The sequence below is a fragment of the Oncorhynchus masou genome, chromosome 11, assembly GCF_036934945.1.
Source record: "Oncorhynchus masou masou isolate Uvic2021 chromosome 11, UVic_Omas_1.1, whole genome shotgun sequence".
NCBI classification, from domain to species: Eukaryota; Metazoa; Chordata; class Actinopteri; order Salmoniformes; family Salmonidae; genus Oncorhynchus; species Oncorhynchus masou.
This window is the reverse complement of record NC_088222.1, coordinates 20,256,714-20,279,690: the sequence shown is the minus strand read 5'-3', so window position 1 is coordinate 20,279,690 and position 22,977 is coordinate 20,256,714.

Genomic DNA, 22,977 nt, shown 5'->3' with positions numbered 1-22,977 from the left:
AAAAAGACCCTCATACTTGACTGTAACAAAGCAGTAAGGTGCGTTAAAATGAGACCTGTTGGATGTGTGTAGTGGAGCAATCTGTTTCTGCCCCAGATCTCCCATTACCGCTTTGTAATGTCGGGAAAAAATGTCACCAAGCAAAGTAATGAAATGTGTTTCCCCCTGCCTACTTTAACTATATGCTTCAATTTTGCACCCAAGAACCCTCCAAGGAACCCTGCAACGCAAAGTTATTCAGAGACCAGGGAAAGAGATTCTAACTTTTTGGTAGTAGAGGTCTGGACATTCATTTTGATAGTCACCAAACAATGAATTTATCTGATAATGAAATGATTCGATTGAAACCAACTATCGGTAAATGTTTTAGTTTAATAATGTATAACAATACTTTTACTGTGCTGTGTGAAGTTGAGTAGATGAGAATATGATGAACAACTTATTTTGTTAGCATTGTGTTTAATTCAGTTGAGACAGCGATAAGTCTGTGGCTACTGTGTACTATGTGTGTAGGACCTGTCACTGCTACAGACAGATACCCAGGGGGAGCATGATATTATACGAGGGGCTCAGTAGACATACCTGCATGGCCAAAGTCTCCCTCGCTACAAGGACCCGAAACATGGGGCAGCATCCCACCACTGACCCATGGCGAGCTGAGCTGCTGGACAGACAGATTACAGCTTCATAGCCGTGGATGTGGAAGAAGTGAGGTTGGATGATTACATGGCCAGTGTGGTGTGGCCGACTGTGACCTTGTGAGAAAGTAAATCCCCCATGCATGCACGCCCATGGTTGTTGACTTCAAGGACGCGCTGAATATTCTGATGGACTACTCTACCTCTTCCTGACTGGGGTTTTGCCTCAGCAGCCACTCTGATGGCAGAACAAAGACAAGAACAAAACAGGGAACATAGTGAGATTCACAAGGCTCAGTTTACCCAAGCTGGTAAGATAGTTTTCATTTAATATTGAACAAAAGGAAAGTAAAAAAAGGTATGTTTAAACAGCGATTCTTATAACTATTTCCCAAGAATTACTGTATAAAATGCTAAAATTGCTACATGGAAGCAACATGTAAATCTACCCTTGGTTAAATGTAAAATAAATGTAAACTAAATGTAAGTCCAAATCTGTAAGGGTGTGTGCTGGTGGCAGGGAAGTCAGGCGCAGGAGATCGAACTTGGTATAAACGGAGCAGTTTAATAAGCGCTCAAAAACTCAGAAAGCCAAAATATAGAAAATAATGCAAGTGGGTGCAAAACCCGTCGCACACCAGAACAAATCTTGCACAATGCTTACAAACAAACAATCACTGACAAGGACAATGAGGGGGAACAGAGGATTAAATACACAACATGTAATGAATGGGATTGGAAACAGGTGTGATACAAGACAAAACCAAAGGAAAGTGAAAAGAGGATCAGCGATGGCTAGAAAATCAGTCGTTCTAAATTTGTGACTATTGTTCATTTTACCCTTGTTAGAACAACGAAACTGTCCAACATATCTGTTGTTAGAACACAAAGAGTTGTTAGAACAATGGAACCAACATATCTGTTGTTAGAACAATGTGAAGTCCAGTATCTGTTGTTAGAACAAAATCAGTAGTTTTACATATTTGTTCTAAATTTGTATTGAGAAGTAATATACAGTATTGTTCATTTTACCCCTTGTTAGAACAACGAGTAACTGTCCAACATATCTGTTGTTAGAACAACGAGTAACTGTCCAACGTATCTGTTGTTAGAACAATGTGTAACTGTCCAACATATCTGTTGTTAGAACAATGTGTAACTGTCCAGCGTATCTGTTGTTAGAACAATGTGTAACTGTCCAACGTATCTGTTGTTAGAACAATGTGTAACTGTCCAACATATCTGTTGTTAGAACAATGTGTAACTGTCCAACATATATGTTGTTAGAACAATGTGTAACTGTCCAGCGTATCTGTTGTTAGAACAATGTGTAACTGTCCAACTGTTGTTAGAACAATGTGTAACTGTCCAGCGTATCTGTTGTTAGAACAATGTGTAACTGTCTGTCCAATCTGTTGTTAGAACAATGTGTAACTGTCCAACATATCTGTTGTTAGAACAATGTGTAACTGTCCAACGTATCTGTTGTTAGAACAATGTGTAACTGTCCAGCTGTTGTTATCTGTTGTTATCTGAGAACAATGTGTAACTGTCCAATCTGTTGTTAGAACAATGTGTAACTGTCCAACGATGTTGTTAGAACAATGTGTAACTGTCCAGCGTATCTGTTGTTAGAACAATGTGTAACTGTCCAACGTATCTGTTGTTAGAACAATGTGTAACTGTCCAACGTATCTGTTGTTAGAACAATGTGTATCTCTGTTGTTAGAACAATGTGTAACTGTCCAGCTGTTGTTATCTGTCCAACGTTGTTAGAACAATGTGTAACTGTCCAACATATCTGTTGTTAGAACAATGTGTAACTGTCCAACGTATCTGTTGTTAGAACAATGTGTAACTGTCCAACGTATCTGTTGTTAGAACAATGTGTAACTGTCCAACGTATCTGTTGTTAGAACAATGTGTAACTGTCCAATCTGTTGTTAGAACAATGTGTAACTGTCCATGTTGTTGTTAGAACAATGTGTAACTGTCCAGCGTATCTGTTGTTAGAACAATGTGTAACTGTCCAACGTATCTGTTGTTAGAACAATGTGTAACTGTCCAACGTATCTGTTGTTAGAACAATGTGTAACTGTCCAACATATCTGTTGTTAGAACAATGTGTAACTGTCCAACATATCTGTTGTTAGAACAATGTGTAACTGTCCAGCGTATCTGTTGTTAGAACAATGTGTAACTGTCCAGCGTATCTGTTGTTAGAACAATGTGTAACTGTCCAACGTATCTGTTGTTAGAACAATGTGTAACTGTCCAACGTATCTGTTGTTAGAACAATGTGTAACTGTCCAACATATCTGTTGTTAGAACAATGTGTAACTGTCCAACGTATCTGTTGTTAGAACAATGTGTAACTGTCCAACGTATCTGTTGTTAGAACAATGTGTAACTGTCCAACGTTGTTATGTGTAACTGTTGTTAGAACAATGTGTAACTGTCCAACATATCTGTTGTTAGAACAATGTGTAACTGTCCAACATATCTGTTGTTAGAACAATGTGTAACTGTCCAGCGTATGTGTAACTGTCCAACATGTTGTTAGAACAATGTGTAACTGTCCAGCGTTAGAACAATGTGTATCTGTTGTCCAACATATAGAACAATGTGTAACTGTCCAGCGTCTGTTGTTAGAACAATGTGTAACTGTCCAACGTGTTAGAACAATGTGTAACTGTCCAACGTATCTGTTGTTAGAACAATGTGTAACTGTCCAGCGTATCTGTTGTTAGAACAATGTGTAACTGTCCAACATATCTGTTGTTAGAACAATGTGTAACTGTCCAACGTATCTGTTGTTAGAACAATGTGTAACTGTCCAGCGTATCTGTTGTTAGAACAATGTGTAACTGTCCAACGTATCTGTTGTTAGAACAATGTGTAACTGTCCAGCGTATCTGTTGTTAGAACAATGTGTAACTGTCCAGCGTATCTGTTGTTAGAACAATGTGTAACTGTCCAGCATATCTGTTGTTAGAACAATGTGTAACTGTCCAGCGTATCTGTTGTTAGAACAATGTGTAACTGTCCAACGTATCTGTTGTTAGAACAATGTGTAACTGTCCAGCGTTGTTAGAACAATGTGTAACTGTCCAGTTGTTGTTAGAACAATGTGTTCGCCGGTTAGAACAATGGAACTGTCCAGCGTATCTTTCAATGTGTAACTGTCCAGTTCTTCAGCCACTGTTGTTAGAACAATGTATGTCCAGAAAACAATGATTCCAATGTCCCCTGCAGTATGGAAATGATTCCAAGTCCCCTGGGCCCTTTTCCAGCCAAAGTGAGAAGCTGATCCCCAGATGCAAATGACTTTCCAAGGTCCTTGTGATTGCTCATTAACTTTCAGCAGGCATAAGTCCTAACTTTATTATTGACTGCACAGAATACACAATCCACCGACCTCTGCCACCTGCAACTAAATCTCTCTCCACCGATCCATCGTACTGATTTCTCTTATGGGCCAGAAAACTAGAGCCAGCAGTTTAGTCACCCTAAGTGTTTACATGCCTCCCCCACCCTGCATGCTGCTCAGACATGAATCCAACCCTATACCTCCCCATTACAGAGCAGCAAGAGGAACGTCCCCTCCCTACCTTCAGGCTATCCTCAAACCCTACACCCCAACCTGAGCACTCCGTTCTGCCACTTCTGGTCTCTTGGCCCTCCCACCCCTATCTTAGATAAGCCCACTCCTCACCTCAAACCCCCACCCCCTTCCCCCTGCAAAAAATAAATCATAATTTCCTGAACCAATACTTTCCTTGCAATTTACCCCTCACCCAATTTCTAGCTCTGACTTTGATGATATGTAGCTACTTTGTTGAGGAAAAGTGTAATTACTAAGCCTGTGATATGTGGTTGTCCCACCAGCTATCTTAAGATGAATGCACTAACTGTAAGTTGCTCTTGATAAGAGCACCTGCTAAATTACTAAAATGTAAATAAAATAAAATTACAACATACCAGTACACTACCTATCTTAGTCATCAGTCTCCCATCAGTCAATTTTTGCAGAAAGACTTGCTTCTTAGATTGACTTTAGTTATAAAATCTATAAAGGACAGGGACACCAAGAGAGCTTATAGTTTGGTATGTTCACCTCATGATGATACCTTTATTTTAAGTGCATACTGGAGAAAACACACATCAATCAACATGTATAGCTAGTTTATGACTTCTCTTCGGTCATAGAACTTTGGTTTATAACAGTTACACACAATGACGATCCCAGGAAGAGGTCTATTTCCCTTTCTGACATCATGAACAACATGTATCGAAGATGTTCTGCCTTGTGCTTCTAAAATGTATCTAAATGTGGATAAGACTACCTTGAAATCAGAACAGCGGGTGCATTTGTTGTAAACACATTCCTAAGAGTTTTCAATATCTTGCAAGTTATTCAGCGCTGCATAATATGGATACAGTGATTAGATTGGATACGATTTATTCAAGTTACTTTATACATGCACTTTATATATAAACGATGTACATCACCTGGGACATTGAACCAATTCTCAACAAAGGGGTCAAATTCAGTATCCCAGAAAGATCTCAAAGAGTGGCATTTAGAGAGCCATCAGGAAGAAGGTTTATTTATTCTGTACTAGCTGTCTATCCCATTCAGCCGTCTATACCTGTTCAATCAAATATTTACCGAAAGCTGGAGGAATTCTCAGCCTGCCATTATACATCTCTTGGCCAGGCTGAGGCGAGCTCAGGATCTCGCCAAGCCCAGCGCTTATGCAGATGAGGCACGGTGAATCAACATATTAAAAGGGGCTGACATTTGTCCTGATATATTGAATCGTTAGCGAGACAGAATCACTTAAGCCGGATCCACTAACATCAAGTTTCCTCTCGTTATTGACCCCCACAGGCCAAGCCTGACAAGTGGAGCTGCAGCAAAGTTCATTAATAATGTGAAATAAATCAATTGGCCTGGAAATAGTGGAAAAGGTGCAGACTGCAGTGAGAGTGTCTCAATTGCAGCATGGTGCTCTTGACCCATTGCTTTATATTCCTCTTATATTCTGCACAGTTTTCACGTTTCGGAATGTCTGCCCTCAGCCTGCATTCACCACCACATGCATATCAGTGATCCTTAGGATATGTGCCTATGTGAAGTCTACATTCAAAACAATAGAACTGGACATTCAATTATATTATACAGTTTAATAATGTGACATGATATCATTTTCAACCGGGTATATTCGAAACCTGTCCTTTGGTTCTATAGCATAAACCTCTGTGTTACCTATCCACAGTCCAAACACACCCCTTCAGGGAGAAGAAGATGGACAGACCTAGAGTTGCAAAGGGAGGGTATATTACTGGAAACTTTCTAAGTTTCCCAGTAAACTACCAGAATATTGGTAACATTCAAGGATTTTATGTAATTTATCACAAGACATCACAAGTGTCTCGTTTGGGTACTTCAGATTATCACAGGTGTTTGTAATTATCTCTGGCCCTCTGTGTGGCCAGAGATAATTACAGACAAATAAGATTACTTTAACATGAAAAATAGAATCACACAGCTGTATTTGTAAGTCGCTCTGGATAAGAGCGTCTGCTAAATGACTTAAATGTAAATGTAAATGTAAAACATTGTCCAAAATATAAACCATAAACTTAAGTGAATAACATTGGTGTTGACATTTTTTTTTTTACACACTGTATTTATTTTACTATGTCTTTGTTGCCAATGTTTTGGCGCCAAATTGGTGGAAATAGAATGAAGTTGCAAGAATTGCGTATAATTGAAAATAATGCCATTGTTGATTAGATGCTTTTTCATTAATTAGGCTATTTTCATTTGAACCATATGGTCTATCCACTGGAAACTCATGGACAATATGGACAAGGAAAAAACTTTAATATATATATTTTTAAAGACATTCAACTATACATTTAAAAAAAATCTATAGCCTGCCAAAGATTTTAGTTAACTTTTAGTAAATTACCTGTAGCTTTGCAACACTAGACAGAACAAACCAGAGAAGAAGAAAGCTCCGCTGTTCTATCACATAAATAATTCAAGATTAATGGGCAGGTTTTCAAAGTGGGTTAGACTGAGTAACTACAGTGGCAGACCTGTACAGTAACATTTTCATCAAATGGAAAGTGCTTCAGAACCTAATATTTGGTGTATTTCTGTGGGTTGGGGTCATTTCTCAGGACATGTGGTTTCTCCAGAGACAGAACATAAACAGAGACTCACAATATGAAGACAAATAAACCACGTTCTCCTGGAAACCAACCAAAGAGCAGTTTAGAATTCCATATATCCATCAATTATTGCCCTGCCTCCATAGCCCAGTTATTATTGTCTCAGGAAAGATATAACAATATATTGCCCTTTTCATCTTTTGTATAGTAGTACTTGAACAAATACCTAATTAATATTGCGGCATTCAAACCCACTTTTATGAAAACAAAATAATTTTGTTACGATTGGGATAGATTTGGTAAGGCTTACTTTCAAAGAACTCATTCTAGCTCTTTCTTTGGTAACCTTTTTATACGATTAATACAATTACTATATAAATTGAGTCTTCAATCTCTAATTGAAAACAGTTATCAAAATGAAGTGTGTTTTGTTCTGTTAGATTTCTTCTCTTTAAGATTTAATTTTAATTATTGATTACTTTGTTAGTATTTAGTTTGTCACTGCAAAAGTGACACACACATTTTTGCAGCCTGTCTGTCTCCATCTCTCATTTCTTCATCATTCCTCACTCTATTGATTACTTTTCTTCATCAACTGCCTACACGGCAACCAGACCTCTCACACCCTGGCAACGATCGGCTTGGCAATGGCAGGCGGAAGTGCAGTGTCAGCCAATCAGGACATCCTTCAGTGGCCGCTGTCACACTGGGAGAGTGTCCTGCTGACATAGGAGGAAAAAAACGGATCACTTAATTTGCCATTCTCACCTGAAAATGGGATCAAACTTCAGCCAAGGCAGATGAGGAGGCATACCATTAATCAGGGTGGAATGAGAAATGACTAATTGATTGTTGCATGCAGAATATACAAATATTTCAAGTGATGTTGCATAAGTAATATACTGTATATACCTACTGTATGTGTACAAGGTGTCCACAACAAATGACTGAAAATACAAATATTTTAGATGTATATTAAAGGGGGGCTGAACTGACTGATTTAGCCTCAGTTTCAGTACTCCTCATTAGAAAATGCATCTGAGAACGAGATTTGGGTCTTTGAGGTGTGCTATGATGTGGGGGTCTCTTGTGTGTGTGTGTGTGTGTTCGCACTTGGGAGGCATTGCAAACATTCACACTACCAAAACCCTACACATTTAAAATCACTCACCCTTCGAGATAACTTGAAACAGTCTAACCAGGTCTTGTGTTTGGAAGTAGCCCAGACTAGCCTAGAAGTAGCCTAGACTAGATAGACCAGCAAGCTAGCCAAATTATTTTGCCAGTTAGATTCAGTCGGCCGGTGTGCGACCGTGGCGAAGTTGGCTTGACTTTGGATAGCCTGTGGGGCCAGTGAGGGACTGTCAAGAAATTACACAATGTACAGTTGAAGTCGGGAGTTTACATACACTCAGGTTGGAGTCATTAAAACTCATTTTTTAACCACTCCACACATTTCTTGTTAACAAACTATAGTTTTGTACAGACAAATTATTTCACTTATAATTCACTGTATCACAATTCAAGTGGGTCAGAAGTTTACATACACTAAGTTGACTGTGCCTTTAAACAGCTTGGAAAATTCCAGAAAATGGTGTCATGGTTTTAGAAGCTTCTGATAGGCTAATTGACATAATTTGAGTCAATTGGAGGTGTACCTGTGGATGTATTTCAAGGCCTACCTTCAAACCCAGTGTCTATTTTCTTGACATCGTGGTAAAATCAAAAGAAATCAGCCAAGACCTCAGAAAAAAAGTTGCAGACCTCCACAAGTCTGGTTCATCCTTGGGAGCAATTTCCAAATGCCTGAAGGTACCACGTTCATCTGTACAAACAATAGTACGCAAGTATAAACACCATGGGACCACGCAACCATCATACTGCTCAAGAAGGAGACGCGTTCTGTCTCCTAGAGATGAACGTACTTTGGTGCGAAAAGTGCAAATCAATCCCAGAACAACAGCATAGGACCTTGTGAAAATGCTGGAGGAAACAGGTACAAAAGTATCTATATCCACAGAAAAACAAAAAGGCCTGAAAGGCCACTCAGCAAGGAAGAAGCCAATGCTCCAAAAACACCATAAAAAAGTCAGACTACGGTTTGCAACTGCACATGGGGTGAAAGATCATACTTTTTGGAGAAATGTCCTCTGGTCTGATGAAACAAAGTGTTTGGCCATAATGAGCGTTGTTATGTTTACAGGAAAAAGGGGGATGCTTGCAAGCCGAAGAACACCATCCCAACCGTGAAGCACGAGGTTGGCAGCATCATATTGTGGGGGTGCTTTGCTGCAGGAGGGACTGGTGCACTTCACAAAATAGATGGCATCATGAGGGATGAAAATGATGTGGATATATAACATCTCAAGACATCAGTCAGGAAGTGACTCAGTTACACCAGCTCTGTCAGGAGGAATGGGCCAAAATTCACCCAACTTATTGTGGGAAGCTTGTGGAAGGCTACCTGAAACGTTTGACCCAAGTTAAACAATTTAAAGGCAATGCTACCGAATACTAATTGACTGTATGTAAACTTCTGACCCACTGGGAATGTGATGAAAGAAATTAAAGCTGAAATAAATAATTCTCTCTACTATTATTCTGACATTTCACATTCTTTAAATAAAGTGGTGATCCTAACTGACCTAAGACAGGGAATTTTTATTATGATTAAATGTCAGGAATTGTGAAAAACTGAGTTTAAATATATTTGGTGAAGTAGTATGTAAACTTGTTGCACACATTTGTATATGAATTTCTACAGTTTATAGTTAGTTGGTTTGAGGTTTTTAAGTCATTGAAATTTGGAGATTTAGAAATGTAAAAATATTATCCAATGTACATTGTGTAATTTAATGATGGTCCCTTACTAATGAATTATTAATTAATATCATCACACCCTTTGAGTTCCTTTGTCCATGACAGAAAATTAGAGGTATCATTTTTGTATCTGTGCCATTATGGCGTCGGTGACAGCACGGGCAGCGCCATAGTGGCTATCTGCATTTTAAAGTTGAATGTGCCATGTGCCATATATATATATAGAAATTGCTAAAAAAAGGTAAAACGATTGAGTGAAATGATGGCGCAAAAAACATCTGTATCTCCGCTGTGCTGTGTCAGCACAATGGACAGGGCACACCGCGAGGTGGTTCGGGGGACTACGGAAAGTCACTGGGTGGTGAGGTATGAATTTTTTGGGTTTCCATAAAAAGCAGGAAAAAAAGCTTATTTGTTTAGAATTATAAGGGCGGGGTAAAATGTACCATTGAAGCTGCTTCACTTTTAGCTCGCCATCTGTAAAAAACATTAGTGTTTGCATATTTAGCTAGCTCAAACCAGCTAATCTGCCATAATGGATATCATAAATTGGTTTCACCAAAGTACCCAGACATAGGAGAAGGAGAAGGATAAGCATCAGCAGCAACATCAAACCACAGAGGCCGCAGCCAAGCCCAGCAGCGATGATGCTGCCGAGCTCTAACTAGTTCCGTGTGCAGAGCCTACCCACTCTTCCACCAATGCCGCAAGGATAATGGCTCCACAGCTGCCTCCATTTCCGACTTTTCCTGATGATCTTGGAACAGAGGAGCCAGCCCAGAATAGACTAGAATCCTATCCTAACCGCAGGTTCTGTCCAAAACGTTAATTTAATGGCAATTGGTTCATAGGAAGAGAGTGGCTGGAACACTCGGTTACTGCAGATGCTATTATGGTTTTCTTGGTAGCCTATTGGTTTTCATGGCTGTAAATTGAACTGTAAGTATTGAAATGTGTTTATGGTAGGCTGGCATTGCTTCCTTGGGTTAAATTTGATTCACAAAAGTGCATTGTGACATATCACATTGTATTGCTGATGTGGGCCTTATAAGCCTATTTATTTGACAGCTGTGCATGGCTGCATCTCTGTAGTAGGCTGTAGGCTATGTTTTGGTTATTTGGATCTCCATTCACCTTTTGTTTACTGCATTTGTTTACTGTTAATGTACAGTGCCTTGCAAAAGTATTCATCGCCCTTGGTGTTTTTCCTATTTTGGGGCATTACAACTTGTAATTTAAATTGATTTGTATTTCTATTTCATGTAATGGACATACACAACACAGTCCAAATTGGTGAAGTGAAATGAAAAAAATTATTTTGTTTCAAAAAATGTGAGAAAAAAATAAAAACTGAAAAGTTGTGCGTGTATATGTATTCACCCCCTTTGCTTTGAAGCCCCTAAATAATATCTGGTGCAACCAATTACCTTCAGTAGTCACATAATTAGTGAAATAAAGTCCACCTGTGTGCAATCTAAGTGTCACATGATCTCATTATATATACACCTGTTCTGAAAGGCCCCAGAGTCTGCAACACCTGTAAGCAAAGAGCACCATCAAGCAAGCGGCACCATGAAGACCAAGGAGCTCTCCAAACAGGTCAGCGACATAGTTGTGTAGAAGTACAGATCGGGGTTGGGTTTTTAAAAAATATCAGAAACTTTGAACATCCCACGGAGCACCATCAAATCTGTTATTAAAAAATGGAAAGAATTTGGCACCAAAACAAACTTGCCAAGAGAGGGCCACCCACCAAAACTCACAGACCAGGCAAGGAGGGCATTAATCAGAGAGGGAACAAAGAGACCAAAGATAACCCTGAAGGAGCTGCAAAGCTCCACAGCGGAGATTGGAGTATCTGTCCATAGGACCACTTTAAGCCATACACTCCACAGAGCTGGGCTTTACGGAAGAGTGGCAAGAAAAAATAAGCAAACACATTTGGTGTTCAGTCAGAAGGCATGTGGGAGACTCCCCAAACATTTGGAAGAAGGTGCTCTGGTCAGATGAGACTAAATTGTAGTTGTTTGGCCATCAAGAAAAACGCTATGTTTCCGGTAGTAGTTTCCGGTTCCGGTTGGAGCGAGCGGTCGCATCTACACTTCGGTCCGCAGGTAGTATAACTTTTCATTACATTTCGTTATAGTACAACGGTTTGATTTGTCTAATCTTAGCAATTTCTTCTTAGCTAGCTACATAGCCGTCTTTGTATCAAAGATAATTGCATAATTATCGTATTTCGTCGTCCTAACGTATCTGCCCAGCAGCTAGCTAAGCAGCTAGCTAACATCCACTGTCCACCAGCACTGTAGAAACTATTACACTCAACTGAACGACTCGATTAGCGTAGTGTCAGCTAGCTACATAGTTGTCTTCGCTGTCTTCGTATCCAAGATAATTGTGCAGTTTAGAGTGTGTAGACTTAGAGTGATTATCTTAATTTACCGAGGTTAGCTAGCCAGCTATTTGTCGTCCTTAACGTAGGAGATGCTGCTAGCTAGCTAGCTAGCCAACAGCTAGCCAACCTCTACCGAATTGAACTTCAACTACCCGGTCAACATTCCGCGTCGCTCCACAGGTAGTATCACATTTTCATTTCACTTCATTACAGTACAACGGTTTGATTTGTTTGATCGTAGCTAGCCAGCTACATAGCCGTCTTTGTATCTAAGACAATTGTGTAGTCTAGAGCGATTTTCTAGGTTAGCTGGCCAGCTATTGTCGTTCTTTTAACGTAGCTAGCCAGCTAGCCCCCGAATAGCAGCACTGTAGTAACTATTACAGTACAACGGTTTGATCGTAGCTAGTTAGCTACATAGCCGTCTTTGTATCTAAGACAATTGTGTAGCCTAGAGCGATTTTCTAGGTTAGCTAGCCAGCTATTGTCGTTCTTTTAAGGTAACGTAACGCAATCAACCTGCTAGCTAGCCAGCTAGCCCCCGAATAGCAGCACTGTAGAAACTATTACACTCGACGGAACGACTTGATTAGTGTAGTGTCAACATCGCAGCCACTGCCAGCTAGCCTACTCCAGCAGTACTGTATCATTTCAATCATTTTAGTCAATAAGATTCTTGCTACGTAAGCTTAACTTTCTGAACATTCGAGGCGTGTAGTCCACTTGTCATTCCAATCTCCTTTGCATTAGCGTAGCCTCTTCTGTAGCCTGTCAACTATGTGTCTATCTATCCCTGTTCTCTCCTCTCTGCACAGACCATACAAACGCTCCACACCGCGTGGCCGCGGCCACCCTAATCTGGTGGTCCCAGCGCGCACGACCCACGTGGAGTTCCTGGTCTCCGGTAGCCTCTGGAACTGCCGATCTGCGGCCAACAAGGCAGAGTTCATCTCAGCCTATGCCTCCCTCCAGTCCCTCGACTTCCTGGCACTGACGGAAACATGGATCACCACAGATAACACTGCTACTCCTACTGCTCTCTCTTCGTCCGCCCACGTGTTCTCGCACACCCCGAGAGCTTCTGGTCAGCGGGGTGGTGGCACCGGGATCCTCATCTCTCCCAAGTGGTCATTCTCTCTCTCTCCCCCTTACCCATCTATCTATCGCCTCCTTTGAATTCCATGCTGTCACAGTTACCAGCCCTTTCAAGCTTAACATCCTTATCATTTATCGCCCTCCAGGTTCCTCGGAGAGTTCATCAATGAGCTTGATGCCTTGATAAGCTCCTTTCCTGAGGACGGCTCACCTCTCACAGTCCTGGGCGACTTTAACCTCCCCACGTCTACCTTTGACTCATTCCTCTCTGCCTCCTTCTTTCCACTCCTCTCCTCTTTTGACCTCACCCTCTCACCTTCCCCCCTACTCACAAGGCAGGCAATACGCTCGACCTCATCTTTACTAGATGCTGTTCTTCCACTAACCTCATTGCAACTCCCCTCCAAGTCTCCGACCACTACCTTGTATCCTTTTCCCTCTCGCTCTCATCCAACACTTCCCTCACTGCCCCTACTCGGATGGTATCGCGCCGTCCCAACCTTCGCTCTCTCTCCCCGCTACTCTCTCCTCTTCCATCCTATCATCTCTTCCCTCTGCTCATACCTTCTCCAACCTTTCTCCTGATTCTGCCTCCTCAACCCTCCTCTCTTCCCTTTCTGCATCCTTTGACTCTCTATGTCCCCTATCCTACAGGCCGGCTCGGTCCTCCCCTCCCGCTCCGTGGCTCGATGACTCATTGCGAGCTCACAGAACAGAGCTCCGGGCAGCCGAGCGGAAATGGAGGAAAACTCGCCTCCTGCGGACCTGGCATCCTTTCACTCCCTCCTCTCTACATTTTCCTCCTCTGTCTCTGCTGCTAAAGCCACTTTCTACCACTCTAAATTCCAAGCATCTGCCTCTAACCCTAGGAAGCTCTTTGCCACCTTCTCCTCCCTCCTGAATCCTCCTCCCCTCCCCCTCCTCCTCTCTGCAGATGACTTCGTCAACCATTTTGAAAAGAAGGTCGACGACATCCGATCCTCGTTTGCTAAGTCAAACGACACCGCTGGTTCTGCTCACACTCCCCTACCCTGTGCTCTGACCTCTTTCTCCCTCTCTCTCCAGATGAAATCTCGCTTCTTGTGACGGCCGGCCGCCCAACAACCTGCCCGCTTGACCCTATCCCCTCCTCTCTTCTCCAGACCATTTCCGGAGACCTTCTCCCTTACCTCACCTCGCTCATCAACTCATCCCTGACCGCTGGCTACGTCCCTTCCGTCTTCAAGAGAGCGAGAGTTGCACCCCTTCTGAAAAAACCTACACTCGATCCCTCCGATGTCAACAACTACAGACCAGTATCCCTTCTTTCTTTTCTCTCCAAAACTCTTGAACGTGCCGTCCTTGGCCAGCTCTCCCGCTATCTCTCTCAGAATGACCTTCTTGATCCAAATCAGTCAGGTTTCAAGACTAGTCATTCAACTGAGACTGCTCTTCTCTGTATCACGGAGGCGCTCCGCACTGCTAAAGCTAACTCTCTCTCCTCTGCTCTCATCCTTCTAGACCTATCGGCTGCCTTCGATACTGTGAACCATCAGATCCTCCTCTCCACCCTCTCCGAGTTGGGCATCTCCGGCGCGGCCCACGCTTGGATTGCATCCTACCTGACAGGTCGCTCCTACCAGGTGGCGTGGCGAGAATCTGTCTCCTCGCCACGCGCTCTCACCACTGGTGTCCCCCAGGGCTCTGTTCTAGGCCCTCTCCTATTCTCGCTATACACCAAGTCACTTGGCTCTGTCATAACCTCACATGGTCTCTCCTATCATTGCTATGCAGACGACACACAATTAATCTTCTCCTTTCCCCCTTCTGATGACCAGGTGGCGAATCGCATCTCTGCATGTCTGGCAGACATATCAGTGTGGATGACGGATCACCACCTCAAGCTGAACCTCGGCAAGACGGAGCTGCTCTTCCTCCCGGGGAAGGACTGCCCGTTCCATGATCTCGCCATCACGGTTGACCTACTCCATTGTGTCCTCCTCCCAGAGCGCTAAGAACCTTGGCGTGATCCTGGACAACACCCTGTCGTTCTCAACCAACATCATGGCGGTGGCCCGTTCCTGTAGGTTCATGCTCTACAACATCCGCAGAGTACGACCCTGCCTCACACAGGAAGCGGCGCAGGTCCTAATCCAGGCACTTGTCATCTCCCGTCTGGATTACTGCAACTCGCTGTTGGCTGGGCTCCCTGCCTGTGCCATTAAACCCCTACAACTCATCCAGAACGCCGCAGCCCGTCTGGTGTTCAACCTTCCCAAGTTCTCTCACGTCACCCCGCTCCTCCGCTCTCTCCACTGGCTTCCAGTTGAAGCTCGCATCCGCTACAAGACCATGGTGCTTGCCTACGGAGCTGTGAGGGGAACGGCACCGCAGTACCTCCAGGCTCTGATCAGGCCCTACACCCAAGCAAGGGCACTGCGTTCATCCACCTCTGGCCTGCTCGCCTCCCTACCATTGAGGAAGTACAGTTCCCGCTCAGCCCAGTCAAAACTGTTCGCTGCTCTGGCCCCCAATGGTGGAACAAACTCCCTCACGACGCCAGGACAGCGGAGTCAATCACCACCTTCCGGAGACACCTGAAACCCCACCACTTCAAGGAATACCTAGGATAGGATAAGTAATCCTTCTCACCACCCCCCCCTTAATGATTTAGATGCACTATTGTAAAGTGGCTGTTCCACTGGATGTCAGAAGGTGACTTCACCAATTTGTAAGTCGCTCTGGATAAGAGCGTCTGCTAAATGACTTAAATGTAAATGTAAATGGTGCAAACCCAACACCTCTCATCACCCCAAGAAGTGGCAGCATCATGCTGTGGGGATGTTTTCATCGGCATGGATTGGGAAACTGGTCAGAATTGAAGGAATGGTGGATGTCGCTAAATACAGGGGAATTCTTCAGGGAAACCTGTTTCAGTCTTCCAGAGATTTGAGATTGGGACGGAGGTCCACCTTCCAGCAGGACAATGACCCTAAGCATACTGCCAAAGCAACACTCAAGTGGTTTAACGTGTTCACGCTACACGTTCCCCAAGGGCACCCCCCCGCTCAACTCAAAAAGTGGCGCAAAGAATGCAAAAATATTCTTAGAAATATTTAACCTCCACACATTAACAAGTCCATTAGCTCAAATGAAAGATAAACACCTTGTTCATCTACCCAGCGAGTCAGATTTCTAAAATGTTTTACGGCGAAAACATAGCACATCTGTATGTCAAACCACCTCAAAGACACAGACAATATGTAGCCATTTTGTCGAACAAAAGATGCAATCACAAATGCAGGATTAAAAGAAAAATAATTCACAAACCTTTTGAAAATCTTCATCAGATGACAGTAATGGGACATGTTACACAGTAAATTTATGTTTTTTTCAATAATATGCTATTTATATCCATAAATCTCCGTTTACATTGACGCCATGTTCAGAAAATGCTAAAAAATGTCCGGAGAAATTATAGATAGCTCCGCCAGATAACGCCAGATAACAGCAATACACATCATAAACTTCGACTAAATATACATGTTCTACATATAGTTAGAAAGATACACTGCTTCTTAATGCAATCGCTTTGTCACATTTATTTTTAACGTTACAGAAATCGTTCACTATTCAATAATCTGAGACAGCGCTCAGACATAAGCAATATTTCTCCGCTATGTTGGAGTCAACAGAAACACAAAATTACAACATAAATATTCCCTTACCTTTGATGGTCTTTGATCAGAATGTAGTGGAAGGAGTCATACTTACCCAATACATCGTTTGGTTTCAAGTCGTGTGTCTTTGTATTAGCATATGCTAACAGTTTCAGCTGAAATGCATCCAAAATGACTTCTGGTCCCGAACAGTTGCGCATCAAAACTTCAAAATTACATATTATATGTCGACTAAACTGGTCAAACTAAGTGCAGAATCAAGCTTTAGGATGTTATTAACGTACAAAACAATTCTCAATTCAACCGGACAATCTGACTTCTTCTCATGCAAGTTGGAACAAAGGGAGCTCTGTGCCCAACGCGCGCCCGAAAGCGCATGTATTTTCTCGCGACACTCACTATTTTGCCTGCCAAAGGGTCAAAGCTCGCGGGATTTGCACAATTAAATGCTCTACTGATAGAGGACATCTCACGGAAGACATAGAAAATGTTCCCAGATCCAAAGCTGGTTGGGAAGGGTGGGGGCCCAACTTTCATGTTTCCAAATCTAGTTTGGGAGATTGGCTGCCCTGTGAATTCCACTATACTTACAGACATAATTCAAACGGTTTTATAAGCTTTAGAGTGTTTTCTATTCAATAATAATTATTATATGCATATATTAGCAATTTTGGAAAGATTTGTTTTCAGTTTACTATGGGCACGCAATTCATCCAAAGGGAGCAGTATTGTCCCGAGCCTAAACAGGTTTTAAGGGGAAACGTTTATATGTCTTGGAATGGCCTAGTCAAAGCCCAGACCTCAATCCAATTGAGAATCTGTGGTATGACTTAAATATTAGGGCGGCAGGTAGCCTAGTTGTTAGAGTGTTCGACTAGTAACTGAAAGTTCGCAAGATTGAATCCCAGAGCTGACTATGTAAAAATCTGTCATTCTGTCCCTGAACAAGGCAGTTAACCCACTGTCCATAAGCCATCATTGAAAATAAGAATTTGTTCTTAACTGACTTGCCTAGGAAAATAAAAAAAATCTAAAACATTTGCTGTACACAAGCGGAACCCATCCAACTTGAAGGAGCTGGGGCAGTTTTGTCTTGAAGAATGGGTAAAAATCCCAGTGGCTAGATGTGCCAAGCTTATAGAGACATACCCCAAGAGACTTGTAGCTGTAATTGCTGTAAAAGTTGGCTCTACAAAGTATTGACTCTGGAAGGTGAATAGTTATGCACGCTCAAGTATTCAGTTTTTTGTCTTATTTCTTTTTTGTTTCACAATACAAATATTTTTCATCTTCAAAGTGGTAGGCATGTTGTGTAAATCAAATGATACAACCCCCCCCCCAAATCCATTTTAATTCCAGGTTGTAAGGCAACAAAACAACAAAATAGGAAAAATGCCACTGGGGATGAATACTTTCGCAGGCCACTGTAACTAGCCTAAATATAGATTGTGTCATGCCTTTATTGATCTGATATTTTGTTTACTAGGTCTACTTCTTTACTAGGCAGTTGTGTCGGTATTCTAAGTCAAAATGCTATTCAGTATATTTCTTTGCATGCTTGAATAACTAGGCTTCTACTTTCGGCATTTAGTTTACATTATTTTGGTAAAACAGCTGCGTGTACGGCTGCATTTACAGCTGTTTAGGTGAATTGCCCTTACTGTCTTGTAGCGTATATTCATAACCAAAATGGGGCACTGTCTATTGTGCTGATACAGTGCAGCAGAGATAGGCTACAGATTTCAAATGCACTCAATGATCTTTGAGTCTCAGCATTTGAACTTTATATTTATTGTGGTATAGCGTGATTATATAAGCAGAATTCAATATAGTTTCAATGCAAGAACCCCCAAAATGTAGCCCCCTCGTTGATTTAAAGATGGCTGTAGTAGATGGCTTTGGCTAGTTAACTGCTGTTTGACTTGACATGAAACTAAACTAGACTTTTAGTTCCGATGGAGCTAATGCATAGCAGCTAGTTCTTGTATGACATGTGTTTGTAGAAATCCCCTAAAGACTGAGGTGAATGAAGTTACAGCAATTCCCTAGATTTAGCTGAAATGACACCCCAGGACTCTTGATCAAGACCACATAAATTCGGTCTTTAACTTGTTATGGTCTCAACTCACTTGGTCTGGGTCTGGATCTTTGAACCAATGTCCTGGTATAAATCTTGGTCTTTATAGTCTTTGGTTTACAAACCATAGGCACCACAATTTGAAGAAGACAATGCTCTCTGATCATTGGCTGATCACTCCCAAACAATAGGAATCCCTACCCAGTTGAAATGGTTGACGCCATCAATGGCAATGTCAACATTAAAACGAGATATATCCATCGAAAGTTCTCCATTTGTCTCTATGATTAACACATGACATTGAAACGCCTGTTATTTTGCCAAAATAAACATAAGTAAAGTGATCATTTAAACATAGAACAACATATTTAATTATATGCATAAGTAATTCAATCAATCAACAAGTTTCAGATTCATACAATCAACAGTGCAAATTTGACAGAGAACAATAGAAATTATATTTCTCTAAATTAAATTTAAAAGATTTGAAAATCAGGTAAAAAAATCACATTTTTACTATTTTGTTAATTTGGTATGCAAATAACATTTGTACAATTCATCTGAAATACGTTAATCAAAATGATCCCTCCTGTGCAATAAAGGGAGAACCATGCAACTGTTTCACTGTTTATGAAGTGACATTTAGTGGAGTGGTAAGGAATTCAGGTAAATATTTCAGACCTGACGAAGATCCGTTTAGAATCGAAACGTTGTCAATAAAGCTGTGAATTGGGAGCTTTAACAGTGTGTGGGCCTTCGCGTTCTATACTAGTATTCTTTATTAGCCCAGTACCTATGTTTTTAAGGATGTGTGTATGACCACAAACTTATAAATATTTCAAATATGCAATACAAATAAAGTGTGTGAGTGGTATATATACAGTTGAAGTTGGAAATTTACAAACACCTTAGCCAAATACATTTAAAGTCAGTTTTTCCCAATTCCTGACATTTAATCCTAGTAACAATTCCCTGTCCAGGTCAGTTAGGATCACCACTTTCATTTTAAGAATATGAAATGTCAGAATAATTGTATTTTTTTACCTTTATTTAACTAGGCAAGTCAGTTAAGAACAAATTCTTATTTTCAATGACGGCCTAGGAACAGTGGGTTAACTGCCTGTTCAGGGGCAGAACGACAGATTTGTACCTTGTCAGCCTGGGATTTTAACTTGCAACATTCCGGTTACTAGTCCAATGCTCTAACCACTAGGCTACCCTGCCGATAATCATGCCATAATAGTAGAGAGAATGATTTATTTCAGCTTTTATTTATTTCATCATATTCCTAGTGGGTCAGAATTTTACATACACTCAATGAGTATTTGGTAGCATTGCCTTTAAATTGTTTAACTTGGGTCAAACGTTTTGGGTAGCCTTCCACAAGCTTCCCACAATAAATTGGGTGAATGTTGGCCTATTCCTCCTGACAGAGCTGGTGTAACTGAGTCAGGTCTCTAGGGCTCCTTAATCCCAAAAGCTTTTTCAGTTCTGCCCACAAATTTTCTATAGGATTGAGGTCAGGGCTTTGTGATGGCCACTCCAATACCTTGACTTTGTTGTCCTTAAGCCATTTTGCCACAACTTTGGAAGTATGCTTGGGGTCATTGTCCATTTGGAAGACCCATTTGCGACCAAACTTGAACTTCCTGACTGATGTCTGAGATGTTGCTTCAATATATCCACATAATTTTAATCTATCATAATGCCATCTATTTTGTAAAGGGCACCAGTCCCTCCTGCAGAAAAGCACCCCCACAACATGATGCTGCCACCCCCATGCTTCATGGTTGGGATGGTGTTCTTTGGTTTGCAAGCCTCCCCCTTTTTCCTCCAAACACAACAATGGTCATTATGGCCAAACAGTTCTATTTTTGTTTCATCAGACCATAGGACATTTCTCCAAAAAGTATGATCTTTGTCCCCCTGTGCAGTTGAAAACCGTAGTCTGGCTTTTTTATGGCAGTTTTGGATCAGTGGCTTCTTCCTTGCTGAGAGGCCTTTCAGGTTATGTCCGTATAGGAATCGTTTTACTGTGGATACTTTTGTAGCTGTTTCCTCCAGCATCTTCACAAGGTCCTATGCTGTTGTTCTGGGATTGATTTGCACTTTTCGCACCAAAGTACGTTCATCTCTAGGAGACTGAACGCGTCTCCTTCCTGAGCGGTATGACGGCTGCGTGGTCCCATGGTGTTTGTACTTGTGTACTATTGCTCGTACAGATGAACGTGGTACCTACAGGCGTTTGGAAATTGCTCCCAAGGATGAACCAGACTTGTGGAGGTCTACAATTTTTAATTCTGAGGTCTTGGCTGATATCTTTTGATTTTCCCATGTTGCCAAGCAAAGAGGCACTGAGTTTGAAGGTAGGCCTTGAACTACATCCACAGGTACACCTCCAATTGACTCAAATGATATCAATTAGCCTACCAGAAGCTTCTAAAGCCATGACATCATCTTCTGGAATTTTCCAAGCTGTTTGAAGACATAGTCAACTTAGTGTATGTAAACTTCAGACCCACTGGAATTGTGATACAGTGAATTATAAGTGAAATAATTTGTCTGTAAACAATTGTTGGAAAAATGACTTGTGTCATGCGCAAAGTAGATGTCTTAACCGACTTGCCAAAACTATAGTTTGTTAACAAGAAATTTGTGGAATGGTTGAAAAACGTTTTTGTGACTCCAACCTGAGTGTATGTAAACTTCCGACTTCAACTGTATCTCTACCTGACATTGTTGGAAGACGTGCACTGAAAGTTTGGGAAAAATAGGATTACATTTCAATTTTTTCCAACGCCCAATCTGTCCCGCTTCTGTAGAATGACCCATATAGGCTGAGGTAGACAGGGGTAGGCAATTAGTTGTCTTAATGTACCTCTGAGGCTGCAGGAATGAGTATCAATATATGGTATCCATTCCTCTCTGCCCTGTGCGGTTTAGCCGAATTAATCATGCTGTATTTTGGCCTTTGAGTGGTTCTGGTATAAAATCAAACCATTTGATGGATAATGGCAACTACAGTATATTATATTTCAAAATAATTTAATTGCTCTACACCAAAAAGTGGATAATTCCTGCTAGCGCTGCTCTCCTCTGTTCTACCTCAGCTCTCCAATGTCTTACCTCAGATCTCCTATATCCTACCTCTCTTCTGTCATACTCAGCTCTCCCTTGTCTACCTCAGCTCTCCCCATGTCTACCTCAGCTATTCCCTGTCTACCTCAGCTCTCCCCTTACCTCAGATCTCCTCTGTCCTACCTTAGATCTCCCCTGTACTACCTCAGCTCTCCCCTGAACTACCTCAGCTCTCCCCTGTACTACCTCAGCTCTCCCCTGTACTACCTCAGCTCTCCCCTGTACTACCTCAGCTCTCCCCTGTACTACCTCAGCTCTCCCCTGAACTTCCTCAGCTCTCCCCTGTACTACCTCAGCTCTCCCCTGAACTACCTCAGCTCTCCCCTGAACTACCTCAGCTCTCCCCTGTACTACCTCAGCTCTCCCCTGTACTACCTCAGCTCTCCCTGTACTACCTCAGCTCTCCCCTGTACTACCTCAGCTCTCCCTGTACTGCCTCATCTCTCCCCTGACTACTTGTCCCCTGTCTACCTCAGCTCTCCTCCATCCTACCTCAGCTCGCCTCCATCCTACTTCAGCTCTCCCCTGCCCTACCCCTGCTCTCCCCTGACCTACCCCTGCTCTCCCCTGACCTACCTCAGCCCTCCTCTGACATACCTCAGCTCTCCTCTGTCCTACCTCTCCCCTCTTACCTCAGCTCTCCTCTGCCCTACCTCTAACCTGTCTACCTCAGCTCTCCTCTGTCCCACCTCTCCCCTGTCCTACCACAGCTTTCACCTGACCTACTTCAGCTCTCCCGTCTACCTTAGCTCTCCTCTGTCCTACCTTAGCTCTCCTCCATCCTACCTTAGCTCTCCCCGTCCTACCTTAGCTCTCCCCCATCCTACCTTAGCTCTCCTCTGTCCTACCTCAGCTCACCCCTGTCCTACTTCAGCTCTCCCCAGTCCTACCTCAGATATGCTCTGTTCTACCTTAGATCTCCTCTGTCCTCTGTGCATAGGGTCCCTGATTACTTGTGGCTTCTCT